Source organism: Canis lupus, chromosome 28 (assembly GCF_048164855.1).
Source record: "Canis lupus baileyi chromosome 28, mCanLup2.hap1, whole genome shotgun sequence".
Taxonomy (NCBI): domain Eukaryota; kingdom Metazoa; phylum Chordata; class Mammalia; order Carnivora; family Canidae; genus Canis; species Canis lupus.
This window is the reverse complement of record NC_132865.1, coordinates 21,163,394-21,175,531: the sequence shown is the minus strand read 5'-3', so window position 1 is coordinate 21,175,531 and position 12,138 is coordinate 21,163,394. Positions and strand designations below refer to the sequence as shown.

The 12,138-nt window shown below is 39.1% G+C and overlaps 1 long non-coding RNA gene across 2 annotated transcripts in view; it reads left to right on the top strand.

Moving 5' to 3' along the window:
- Positions 1–1,622: 1,622 nt before the first annotated feature.
- LOC140620274 (uncharacterized) overlaps positions 1,623–12,138 on the top strand; it is a 117,560-nt gene continuing 107,044 nt past the window's right edge. For both annotated transcript variants that reach the window (XR_012020053.1, XR_012020054.1), the window contains exons 1-2: positions 1,623–1,707; positions 2,148–2,315. This is a non-coding gene — a long non-coding RNA (uncharacterized lncRNA). The remainder of the gene's footprint in view (positions 1,708–2,147; positions 2,316–12,138) is intronic.

Here is a 12,138-nt window from a genome sequence, read left to right as displayed (position 1 = left end):
CCCAAGAGATGCGATCATAAAGCACAACTGATGATAGATAGACTATGTAGGTATCCGACTCATGGAGGGTGCCAAATTTCCCACACCTCCATCCATTCTTTCATGCATTAATGTATTCTTTCATCCTTAGGCACGTATTTATTCACTTACTGAGATTTACATGCTGAATTCCATTCCAAGATGCTCTCATCCTCCTCCCCTTAAATTGGCCTCTTCTCCAATGTTGACTATCTTTGTTAATGGCATTATTATCCTCGACTTCTCTGGTCTCCTCATTTGCCACACTGTTCTCACCACCTTCAAAAACTGAAGCAGTGACCAAATTATCTTCCCCCTCACCTCCAGTCAGGGATCTTCTGATTTCTCTTTGAGTTCCTCTTGTGAAGCAGGTACCTGGTCAGAGTAGTTGTTTAATAAAAGTTAGAATGAATGAAAGAGTAAGTGATTCATCCAAGGGTTTCTCTAACATCCGTATCCTCTTTCTGCCACTGTGGTTATGATTCAGGTCTATAACCCCTCTTAATAAAGCACTGAAGTCACTTGCTAACCCAGTCCCCAATTCCTATTTTCTCTCCACCTCCATTTTCCTGAACTTGAAAGCAAGTTCTAATCTCATAACTCCTCATGAAGTCCAAAGTCCTTAACTTGGCATTCAAAGCCCTCCACAATCCAGCTCCAATTTCTTTTCACTTCTATCTCATGCTGCATCCCATCCTGAAATCCTTGCTTTAACCACTCTTGACCACAAATATGGCCTTACCAATTTCTGAACCCTTCCTGCCTATATGCCATGCCCACTACACCTCATCTAACTCAGATTCTATCCACTTTGAAGGCTCATTTGTACAGAGCCTCAACTGGTACTTTGGCCCCTCAGGGCAAATTTTACTTATAGCATTCATCACATACATTCTTTCCCACATTTTGGATATTTGTAACCATATCTTCTGCAACTAGGGGAGAATTTGTTTTATTTATCTTTCCCCCTAATAAGTGCTTTATACATTTTAAGCACCCATAAATGACTCTCATTGAATTGAGTTGAAGACAAAAATACAATATAGCCCTCACTCTTGAAAAAAATCAGGAAGAAAAATATGTGAAAGAACATGTCAAAAGGAATCATCAGCTTTTTGCACTGGGGATATTTTACTACCAGCCAGATAATGCAGATTTATACCATAGGCTAGCACTGTCTCTAACGTGTCTGGCACTAACGGTATAGGATTGTCTCCACTCCAATACTTCCAGGAGATTAGCAATAAAAAGTCAGGCAGGCTCACACACAATTAGCCTTTTTGTTTAATACTGGATTTACTGATCTCTTCTTAATTCCTCATTTCAAACATGAAAAAGTTGAACAAAGTCCAAGGAGTTTAATAATGTCCTTATACATTTATTATGTGCCAGATGCTGTGCTAGATGCTTCACAGGCAATTCACCTTGAATCCCTATCACCCTGTGAAGTGGGCACAATTATTATTAGTCCGCATTCCATAGATGGGGAATCTGAGGCTTGGATGTGGAATTAGGGTTACAATCCATATTTTTATGACACAACAATGTTCTTTATTATGTAGATAAGTAAATGTTTTCACATTCATTAAGTTCAAGATAGGTATGACAATTCCAAACTTCTGACATCCATTCTGTGTCTCCTTCATTCACCATGTTCATTCAGATTTTGCTAGTAAATAGAACAAGTTGGTAAGTGCTTAGAAAATGAAAATCAAAACATAATAGAATTTGCTTCATATAGCCAAATGGTGGGTACTACTCTTCTTTATCTGTTCTAATGTCTCCTGTGCTTTTCTACATGTTTGAAATTTTCCATAATTAAAAAAAGTGCCTATGGCAAAAAAAAAGATAAAATAGGATTTATTATTCTGTAATAATAGAGAATAATTCTCCAGGGAAGAGCTGGTCCAGAACTCACTGGCAGGCTTCGTTTTTATCAAAAATACTTGTTTTCAAGTATTTTCTACCAAGACTTATCTAACAACACAATTTTACATCTTGGTAATGAATTTTCAGACAAAATATATCAGAAAGAAGTAAGAAAATCTGAATATTTTTTTATCTGAGAAGAGTGGGAGGTTGCAGGGGGCATGCAAGGGGATCTTACTGGGAATCTATTCTTTTCATAGGTATGGGCTGCCCTCTGCTGTAAAAAATAAGCTTTTACAACCTCTTGTCTGATTCAACAGGACAACTCTTCCATCAGATGTGCCACATGTAAAAGGGGCAGCATTTATGCTCATGATGTGGTAAGGTTATTGCCTCAAACCTGAAGGGCACAATCTGGAGATTCATTGGTAGGTTAAGTCAGTGAGATGATTTAATTATTTTTGTTTAATAATGATTCCTTGAAAGACCAAATCTTAGGTAATGGGAAGTCAGAGCCACTAGCCAGAGAATTTTTCTTACTCTTCTGTCAGAAGAGCCAACTGATGAGACAAGTGCCCACCACAGGACTCTGATCCCGATTAAATAACATCTGTGAAGCACCAAAGCACAAAGACTAGCCCATAGTAATTGTTCAACAAATAGTTTTCCTTATTATCTTTTTCTTCATCATAATCATATCAAGAGGAGTGTATTAGTCTGGTAGCACTGCCACAACAAAATACCACAGACTGGGCAGCTTAAATAATACGAATTTATTTTCTTATAGTTCTGGAAGCTGGAAGTCCATGAACAAGGTGCCAGCAGGGTTGGTTTCTGAGAAGGCCTCTCTTCCTGGCTATGTTCTCATTCTCACATGGCCTTTCCTCCATTTGTGCATGAAGAGAGAGCATTCTGCTATCTCTACTCAAAAAGGCATGAGTCCTATTGGATTAGGTCCCACCCTATGACCTCATGTAATTTTAATTACCTCCATAAAGGCCCTATCTCCAAGTATAGTAACATTGAGGGTTAGAGCTTCAACATATGAACTTCAGGAGTGACAAGTTCAGTCCATAGCAAGGAGAAGAAAGATCTCTTGGTACATCTTGAAATGCACAGACAGGCCGATTGCCTGCCCTTCCACCCTTTAGGTCCACAACTCAATAATAAAATGAGCTTCTGGGTATGATAAAATGACTCTCAAGCACTTCACAATTCTTCTGTATCTCCAAACATGCAATTTACAAGGCTGGCCTCACATATTTCAGGAGGATTTTCAATGAGGGCTAAAACAATTTATATCTAATGCAAAAAAAAAAAAAAAGGAGTTGCATTGGGGTGCCTGGGTCGCACAGTAGGTTAAGTGGCCAACTCTTGATTTTAGCTCAGGTCATGATCTCGGTCATGAGATGGAGTCCCACATAGGGTTCCATGCTCCGTGGGAAGTCTGCTTGAGATTCTCCTTCTCCCTCTGCCTCCTCCTCCCACCCCTGTTCCCACTCTCTTTCTCTTAAAAACAAACAAAAACAAAAAAGAGATTTCCATAAATCTTAATTTAAGCTGAGAATTTAACAAGAAAACCTTATCCTTAAAGCCATCTCATTAAAAGAATCTTTACTCTTTTTTTTTTTTTTAAGATTATACTTATTTATTTGAGAGAGAGAGAACACAAGCACATGCGTAGGGGTAGAGGCAGTGGGAGGAGTAGACTCCCCACTGAGCGGGAAGCTTGATGTAGGGCTCCATCCTGGGACTCGGGGATCATGGCCTGAGCCAAAGGCAGTTGCTTAATGGACTGAGCCACTCTGGTGCCCCTTCATCTCACATCTGAAAGTCAGAACAGATTCTAGTGCTGACAAATAAGAAGAGAAGTTAGTCTGTCCTTTGTCGATGCCAATACTCCAGAAGAATCAGTGACTCCTAGTCCTTAGTGGGAGGTCACTTTGTGCAGCGAATCAGTTAAGTTGTGCTCACAGGACTATTTCTTAACCTCCCAAATTGGTATTTCATTTGTAAGTCATTTAAGATCCAAGACATTGTTTGGTAAAAGGTAGTAACTACAGTAGGAACACTGCAAGTGCTAAAATCTTCATGAGTTTAGCAAAAATAATAATAATAATAATTAATTAATTAATTAATTAATTAATTAATTAGAAATCATGAGTGCTTTGTCCAGAACATAACTTTCTCCAAGCTGGTCACCATATCTCTTTTCAAGAAATAATTCAGGAAAATAGGACAACACATCGACAACATTACTACTTTGCTTAACATTGAAATTTTTCTTGTTTTGGGGGGGTAAGGAGTACGATAGGGAAAGAGAAAAAATTCACAAAGAGAATAATACAATGAATCTACATATTGAGAACAATGAGTTTCTGAATTTACACCTCCTTCTTCTCTTATTATGAAAAATAGTCCATCCTTTGACAAGTAGTCAAACCTTATTGCCAGAGAGCACTTTCCTTTTGGAAAATAACAATCTTTGCAGTTTTAAAAATCTTCTTCGTCAACCAAAATTATTCCTATCAGTGTTTTGACATGGAGCAGACACTTTTGTAACTTCATTCACTCTGTGATCTCAAGGGACTTGCTAAGATTGGAGACTCCTTAGCAAGGCCCCAAAAGACTTTTAAGGATCCAGCCTCAGGCTTCCTCCCCAGACACCTTTTCCTCACTTTCTGCTCCTTCCAGCCAACCAACTCATTGATCCCTAAATACACTTTAATTGTTCTCTTCAATCACTATGCCTCTGTATAAACACAGTTTAATTGTTCTCTTCAATCTCCACGTCTTCTTTTCAGAATGCATCTCCAACCCCATCTTGTTTGGCTATCACACTTGTAATCATTTATGTTTAAGATCACATCTTCTGACACAGGAATGTCTTCATCACAACAGATTTCACTTTCCTAAAACATACCTCTATTATAGCACTTCTTGTAGTGAAAGGCAACTATTTCTTTACATAATAATAATATCTGACATTTCTTGAGTACATATAACATAGTAGGAATTCTGTTGTATATTTTACATTTTATTTCTACCTCCCACTAACCATGAAATCATATAGATGTGGGAAGGGAGGGTTGGAAGAAATAAGTGATTTGCCTGTGATGACACAGCTTGTGTGTGTGGAGCTCAGATATAAATCTATTTTCTTTTGGTCCATGTCTCTACTATCTGTCACCACCTCACACTGCCATTCCATCCACTATCCCCACTGGATGATGAGTTCCTTTATGCCAGGCACACAACTGGTTTCTTTTGGTATTCCTAATGTCAAGGATGGCAACCTATATCTAACTATTATGTCAAATGCATGATTAATGGGTAAATAAAATTAATTATTCACTATAAAACTTTTTTTGAAATAAAGATTAAATAGTAAGAAATCTATTTTCAAAGACTGAAAAAGGAAGTCCTCATAAAGAGACAACATGTTGACTATTGGTCCCCTCTCATTTACTTCCCTGATTTCCCTGTCTCTGGCACTTTGGTAAATAGAGCTGTTTAATGGCCACATCTTCAAAATCACAAGCACAGCTGCCCAAAGGGCTGCAAATGTTTTCACTCTTCTGTCCCTTTACTTGCCAAGACCTTTCTCTTTCTCATCCGTGCAGCTTGTGAAATACAAACTCCTTGACAATACTTCCCTGGGCTAATCAGACAAGGAGTAACTACAAATAAGAAATGCTATAGAGTGCCAGGCCATGAGGGGCAGTGGTGTGGAGTGGTCAGACGGGAGGGTTCTGGAGTCAAACACACTTGAGTTCATTCAGCACTGCTGCCACTTACTTGTCACACCATTTTGGAAAAGTGAAAAATATCTACATGGCCATCTCTTCAAGTATGCCCATTTCCTGAGAACTCATGCCTCCAAAGCTCAGGATTTGGTACAGTATAAGCTCTCAAGGAATATTAGCTAATATGATTAATATAAAAGGAAATAAAAAGAAAATGTAACCTTTTGTAGATGAATGGTCAAGCAGAATGAGAAGGGATTCAGGAATGACTTCTAACCTCTCTCCAGATTTCAAACCCAACTTCCAGTGATCTTATTAAAAAAAAAAAAAAAAAAAGTAATGCCTGAGCTACATACATGGCTACAGCCATTGTCTGTGAGTCGTCCTTTGAAAACAGATTGAAACTATAGCAAAAACTATAGTCCTCTATCCATTAAACCACATAACAACTACACACCCTGTGATTTTTGGCAAGGAGATTGATTCAAGGGCAACTGTTCAGAGAAAACAGGCCATTTCCTGTTTTTTGGAAATAGCTCATAAACACTAGGGATGTAGTCTTTGAGCTGAAGCATGTCAGGTCTGCAGAGACTAACGTTCTTAGAAATTATTAATTGCAAGGCAGGGACACATAACAAGTGTTGAGTCTCAAAAAAAAATTAATGATGATTTCTTCAGTGCAAAGAGGAAGTGAGGTGGGAAGAGGAGAGGAAGTAGGCTCCATCAAGGAGCAGGGACCCATGGAGAGACAAGTGTGAAGATAACATTGCCTGACTGACTTGCTTCTTTTCCTAGTGAGTCATGTACTTCCTTTATCACTTTGGCCACAGGTTTCCCAACAACCTCTTTGACAAGTATATGTAACATTTTTTCCTTCCCTAGTGTTCCTTTGAACTAAAGGCTACACACAAAAACAAAGCTTCCTTGGGGAGAAAAATCTTTGGAGAAATCAATAGAATGTGGTAGTCAAAGCATGGGCTTGAAAGGAAGGTAGCTATGGGTTTAAATCCCAACTGTGTCACTCAATAGTTACATGACCTTGGGCATTTTATTTAACATCTCTGAATTTGGATTTTTTTCATTGTAGTAATGTGGATAACTCATTCCACTTCAGAAAATTACTGCAAGGATTCAATGAAAATAGTTATAAAACACACTTAGCACGGTGCTACCATACAATATTTGCTAACTATGATAATTTTAATCATTAAATATGTATGTATATGTTTAATAACAAAATAGGGGCACCTGGGTGGCTCAGTAAGTTAAGTGTCTGCCTTTGACTCAGGTCATGATCTCAGGGTCCTGGGAGTGAGCCCCGTGTCAGGTTGGCTGCTCAGGGGAGAGTCTGCTTATCCTTCTCCTTCTGCCCCCCCAACCCCCCACCTTCACTTGTATTCTCTCTTGTGTACACATGCGCACACACTCGCTCCCACTCTTGCTCTCATGCTCTTTCAAATAAATAAATTAAAATCTTAAAAATAAAAAAAATAAAAATAAAAAAAATAAAATCTTAAAAATATATATATTTGTAATTAGCCAAAATTATATTTGTGGTATATTGTCAATGCCCTGTGATAATATATCTACTTAAAATGCTCAACAGGGATGCCTGGGTGGTTCAGTCAGTTAAGCATCTGACTCATGTTCTCAGCTCAGGTCTTGATCTCAGGGTCCTGAATTCAAGCCTTGCATTGGTCTCCACAGTGGATGTGGAGCCTACTTAAAAAAAAAAAAAAAAAAAAAAAAAAGTTCAGTAGAATGTCTATTTAGGCATTCTCCAAAATGGAGAAAATCCATTCATTGTCCATCCATTCCCAAAGTCATTTTGCCACTCAAGGGAATCAAAAAAGCTGTACTGATGTGTCAGGTCATGATATAATTTTCATCTTAGGGTACCTTCCAGTTTGGTTATAGCCAATGGGAAAATCCACCTCATTATTACCAGGTTGAAGCCACTCCACCAAGTTAAAACTCAGCTTTAATGAGCTTAAATGAGCAATTTAAGCCACAGCTGAAGAGAAAAGGTTATTATGTAGAATTTCTAGAGATAATGTGATACTGTGTATTCACACCCTCCTAGAAGTAGAAACATGTAGGTCACTCACTAGCCACTGGGCAAACACCAGCCTATACTTGATAACTATCCAACTATCCTACTAGAAGAGTTTGCATTGGCTTTTCAGTAATAATCTTAGGTAAGGAGGAAAGATATTAAAAAAAAAAAAGAATAAAATCAGCTCAAACTTGGCATTTTGCCTTATAGAAATTACCATAGGATTTACAAGTTTGCCTATATTAAAATTCAAAACTTCTGGTCATCAAAAGACATCAGTCCTTAAAGCAGAAGGAGCATTCCTCACACAAGAAGATATTTGTAAAACTCATAACTAATAAAGGATCATCATCTAGAAACTAAGTTCACAACTTACGCCAGATTAAAACCTGAATTTACAGCATTCACTTTGCAGGCCTCTGTACAAATGCAGCCTATGACGTTCCAAACAATGATGTCATGAGGACTGGATCTGCGCTGCCTGCCTGTCACAATACAGTTGCTCAGTAATGTGAACAGATTAGACATTAAGATCAAGTTTAGACAGTTTGTTTGGGGACCACCCGGAAAATGTGTTATCTGTGCCAAGGAATCTGACATCTCCAACCCCAGTCAAATTAGGCAAGCTTGAGAATACAAAAGAAAAGTAAAAAAAGCTGTGGGGTAATTTCTGATGACTGAAGAGCTTATAAAGGAAGCTTAAAAGTAAGACTAAAAAGGCAACTGAAGTAACAACCAGATTCCTTGGTATCATGGAACTTGAGGCCAGACAGTGACCCAGTGTAATGGGTTGAATGGTGGCCCCCAAAAAAGATATATCCATACTCTACTCTCTGGAACCTGCAAATATGACCTTATTTGAGAGAAGGGTCTTTGCAGATGTAATTAAAGATCTCAAGATGAGAGCATCCTGAGTTACCCAGGTGGTCCCTAAATCCAATTACCCTAGAAGGGATGCCTGGGTGGCTCAGCGGTTGAGCATCTGCCTTCAGCTCAGGGCATGATCCTGGGGTCCCAGGATCGAGTCCCACATTGGGCTTCCTGCGTGGAGCCTGCTTCTCCCTCTGCCTATGTCTCTGCCTCTCTCTCTCTGTGTCTCTCATGAATAAATAAATAAAATCTTAAAAAAAAAAAAAAGAAGTGCTCTAGAAGAGAAAGAGAGAATGCACAGAAGGGGGGAAGCCATATATGTGTTAATGGACACAGAGACTGGAATGATATGGCCAGAAGCTAAGGATCACCTGGAGCCATGGGGAACTCAAAGAGCCAAGCAAGTACCCTCTCATGAAGACTTCAGAGGAAGCACAGCCCTGTTGACACCTTCAAGTTTGAATTCTAGCCTGTAGAACTGTGAGAGATAAATAGCTTTCTGGTTTTTGAAGCCATTACATTTATAATAATCTGTAACAGTCCTAGGAAACTAATATACCCATATTCTATCAAAAAGTCAACTATACTCTCATTACCTAGAATCTTTTTTTTTTTTTTTTTTTTTGAGTAGGCCATCTCAAATATTTAAGTATTACATACTTGGCCTCCTCTGTTCTCTGTTAATCTTCAGAGCTGCTGAGCCATCTGAGTCTTCCATGGGAACATCCTCTTTCAGTCTCCCAGAAAGGGAAACAAATTTAAGAAATCAATAAAATCTCATACTCAATAGCTGGATACCCCAACATTAATCTAGTTAGGGCCCACAACTGAAAAACTTACAAGCTAATTTTAATTTTGCTCGTTTAATGATAAATAGATACAGATGCAAAGTCATTAATTAGGGAAAACAAGATACAACTGTACGAGTAGAGGGTAAACAGGTTATCAGTGAAATGTGTGAAAAACAATGAAGCTAAATCAATAAAAATTGAAAGCAATGTGCTTGTCAACAGAAACAATCCTAAGTTGCCTTAATGAACAGAGCAAAGAAGGCAACAGGCTTGGGTCTACTTTACCCAATGTCATTCCTGCACCCCGCTGCATGCTGAGAACCACATCTGCCAAGTTGAACCCATCTAAGGGAGGGCAACCGTGACATCAGAGTGTGGGTGTGATGACAACTGAAGGGCAAATGAAAGACTTAATGATTCTTAGCTTAGAAAAAAAAACTTTTAAATAAATGTGATGAATTCTTCATGCCTTCAAAATGATCATCATAGGAGTTACATTGGGCCTTGGGTACCAGGGGCCAGAAACAGGTAGAAGAGGGTGAGCCTGCAGGACAGGTTAACATAAAGTGGCCAAGGAGGAGGGAGAGACACCAAGAGCCTGTTGTGTCTTAGAAGTCAAAGGGGAGCTATGGCCCTGAAATGTTATGTAGAAAGATAACCATGGTACCCCACGGACTGCTCATCACCATGGCAGTGCAAACTGAGGTATGAAGAGGAAGGAATCTTTGAATACTCCCACGCTTACACTCTGTATACTATCACATATCCATCTGACCTTAATTTTGGTCAGTGTGGAAAATAACCCAATTCACCTAGCTTCTGCCTTCACTCAGTGGTTTCTAAATGATCATCATGACTGCCTCCATCAGAGAAAAAAAAAAAAAAAAAAGACAGGACAGCTAGTTCCCCAACTCAAAGCACTCAACCTTCATTTTGTTTTTGTTTCAAGATTTTATTTATTTATTCATGAGACACACAGGGAGAAGCAGAGGCAGAGACACAGACAGAGGAAGAAGCAGGCTCCAGGCAGGGAGCCCAACGTGGGACTCGATCCCGGGTCCCCAGGATCACACCCTGGGCTGAAGGCAGGTGCCAAACCACTGAGCCACCCAGGGATCTCCTACTACCCTTCATTTTGAAATAACATCCTTCCTATTTTTTCCCCAGAGTGTTAAAAATGCTGCTGCTGTTTTTAAATCATGATGATAGTTGGAAACTGATGTTCTTAAATGTCTGATATGGTGAAACTAAAATGGACAACCCCATTTGGGTTTGTTTAATTTCTTCTGGGAAACTAAAAAATCTGGGGTCCAGGACTCCAGATTATAATAGAAGGAAAACTAAAATGAATTGTTAAAATTCAAAGACAGGAACCTCAAAATTATTATCGAAGAGCTCTTTTGCCTGAGAAATTACAATAAAACCCACAATGTTTAGATGTGTTACTTTTAGTTTGAAGAGGTTTTAAAATCCACAGGATGTGTGCATTTTTAACAGAGAATCAAATAAGTTAGAATAAGATTTGGACTAATTCAGTTACAAGCTTTTATATTTAGTGTTTTAGTTAAGGTTATTCTAGTTTAGGAAGTGAGGGCATTAACTGCTTTGTGCTTACCTTCATCCACAGAGCTCTTTTCATGCTTTATCTGCTCAGAGCAACTCTCTCAGGGAGACTCTCACCTTCACTCCACTTGAGTGGAGTGGAATCTGAAAGTTTAGAGAAGTGAAGCCATAAAGAAGGAATTAAATTCTGTGCCAATAACAACCATGGTACAAGCAGATTCCCAAAATAACTGCTTTTCTTTCTCACTGGCTCCCGGCATTCCTGTGATACTATCATTGACCACAGGGAGGAAGCAGAGACTCAGATTTGAATGGGTATTCATTTTTAAGTTACCAAATTTCACCTATTCCCATATTAATTAAAGCAGTGCAAAATGTAATAATACATGTTAGCAATTTTTTCTGTGCTTCTTTTTTTTTCATCCATAACTATTTGGATGGAGTGGGGAGCCAAGATGGAAAAAACGAACAGAACACAGAATTGCACTAGAAAGTGTGTTCTCTTTAAACACAGAGAAATGGAGTTAAGTGTAATTTTTCCCACTTACCTCCCACAGGACAGTTGGAGATTCCAATGAAATGATCATCTTTGGCTCTTTCTTGAACTAACTGCTTCCTCCAAAAATCCTCTAAGAATTATAACATCACTTGCAAATATGAGACAATGACAAGGTATCAGGGCTAGCTATACATTTGTGTCTCCTTAATAAATAAAACAAGTGTAGGGAACTTCCTAGAGCTTCTTCCTAGAAGAGCTGCAGTAGTGACAGTGTTGCTACACTGGATCTAAGGGGATTGCTACAGGGGATCTAAGAATCCACAGATGCCCACAGACAGAAGAAATGGTGGCCCTGATGATGGGGGGTGGGGGACAGCTGATGTTGACATGTGCACAGGTAAGCCTGGGATTCCTTCCAGCAAGGTTATGTCTCTAGAAAGACCTCTCTCGGGTGCCTGATGGCTTACTCGGTTAAGTGTCTGCCAGCCCAGGTCATGATCCTGGGGTCCTGGAACTGAGCCCTGCATCAGGCTCCCTGCTCAGTGGGGGCCTGCTTCCCCGTCTCCCTCTGCAGCTCCCTCAGCTGCTCCCCCTGCTGTGCTCTCTCTGTGTCAAATAGATAAGTAAAATCTTTAATAATAATAATAATAATAATAATAATAATAATAATAATAATAATAAATACCTCTTTCACCAGCTGCTTTATTGAAGTCTGCAAGGAGGCAA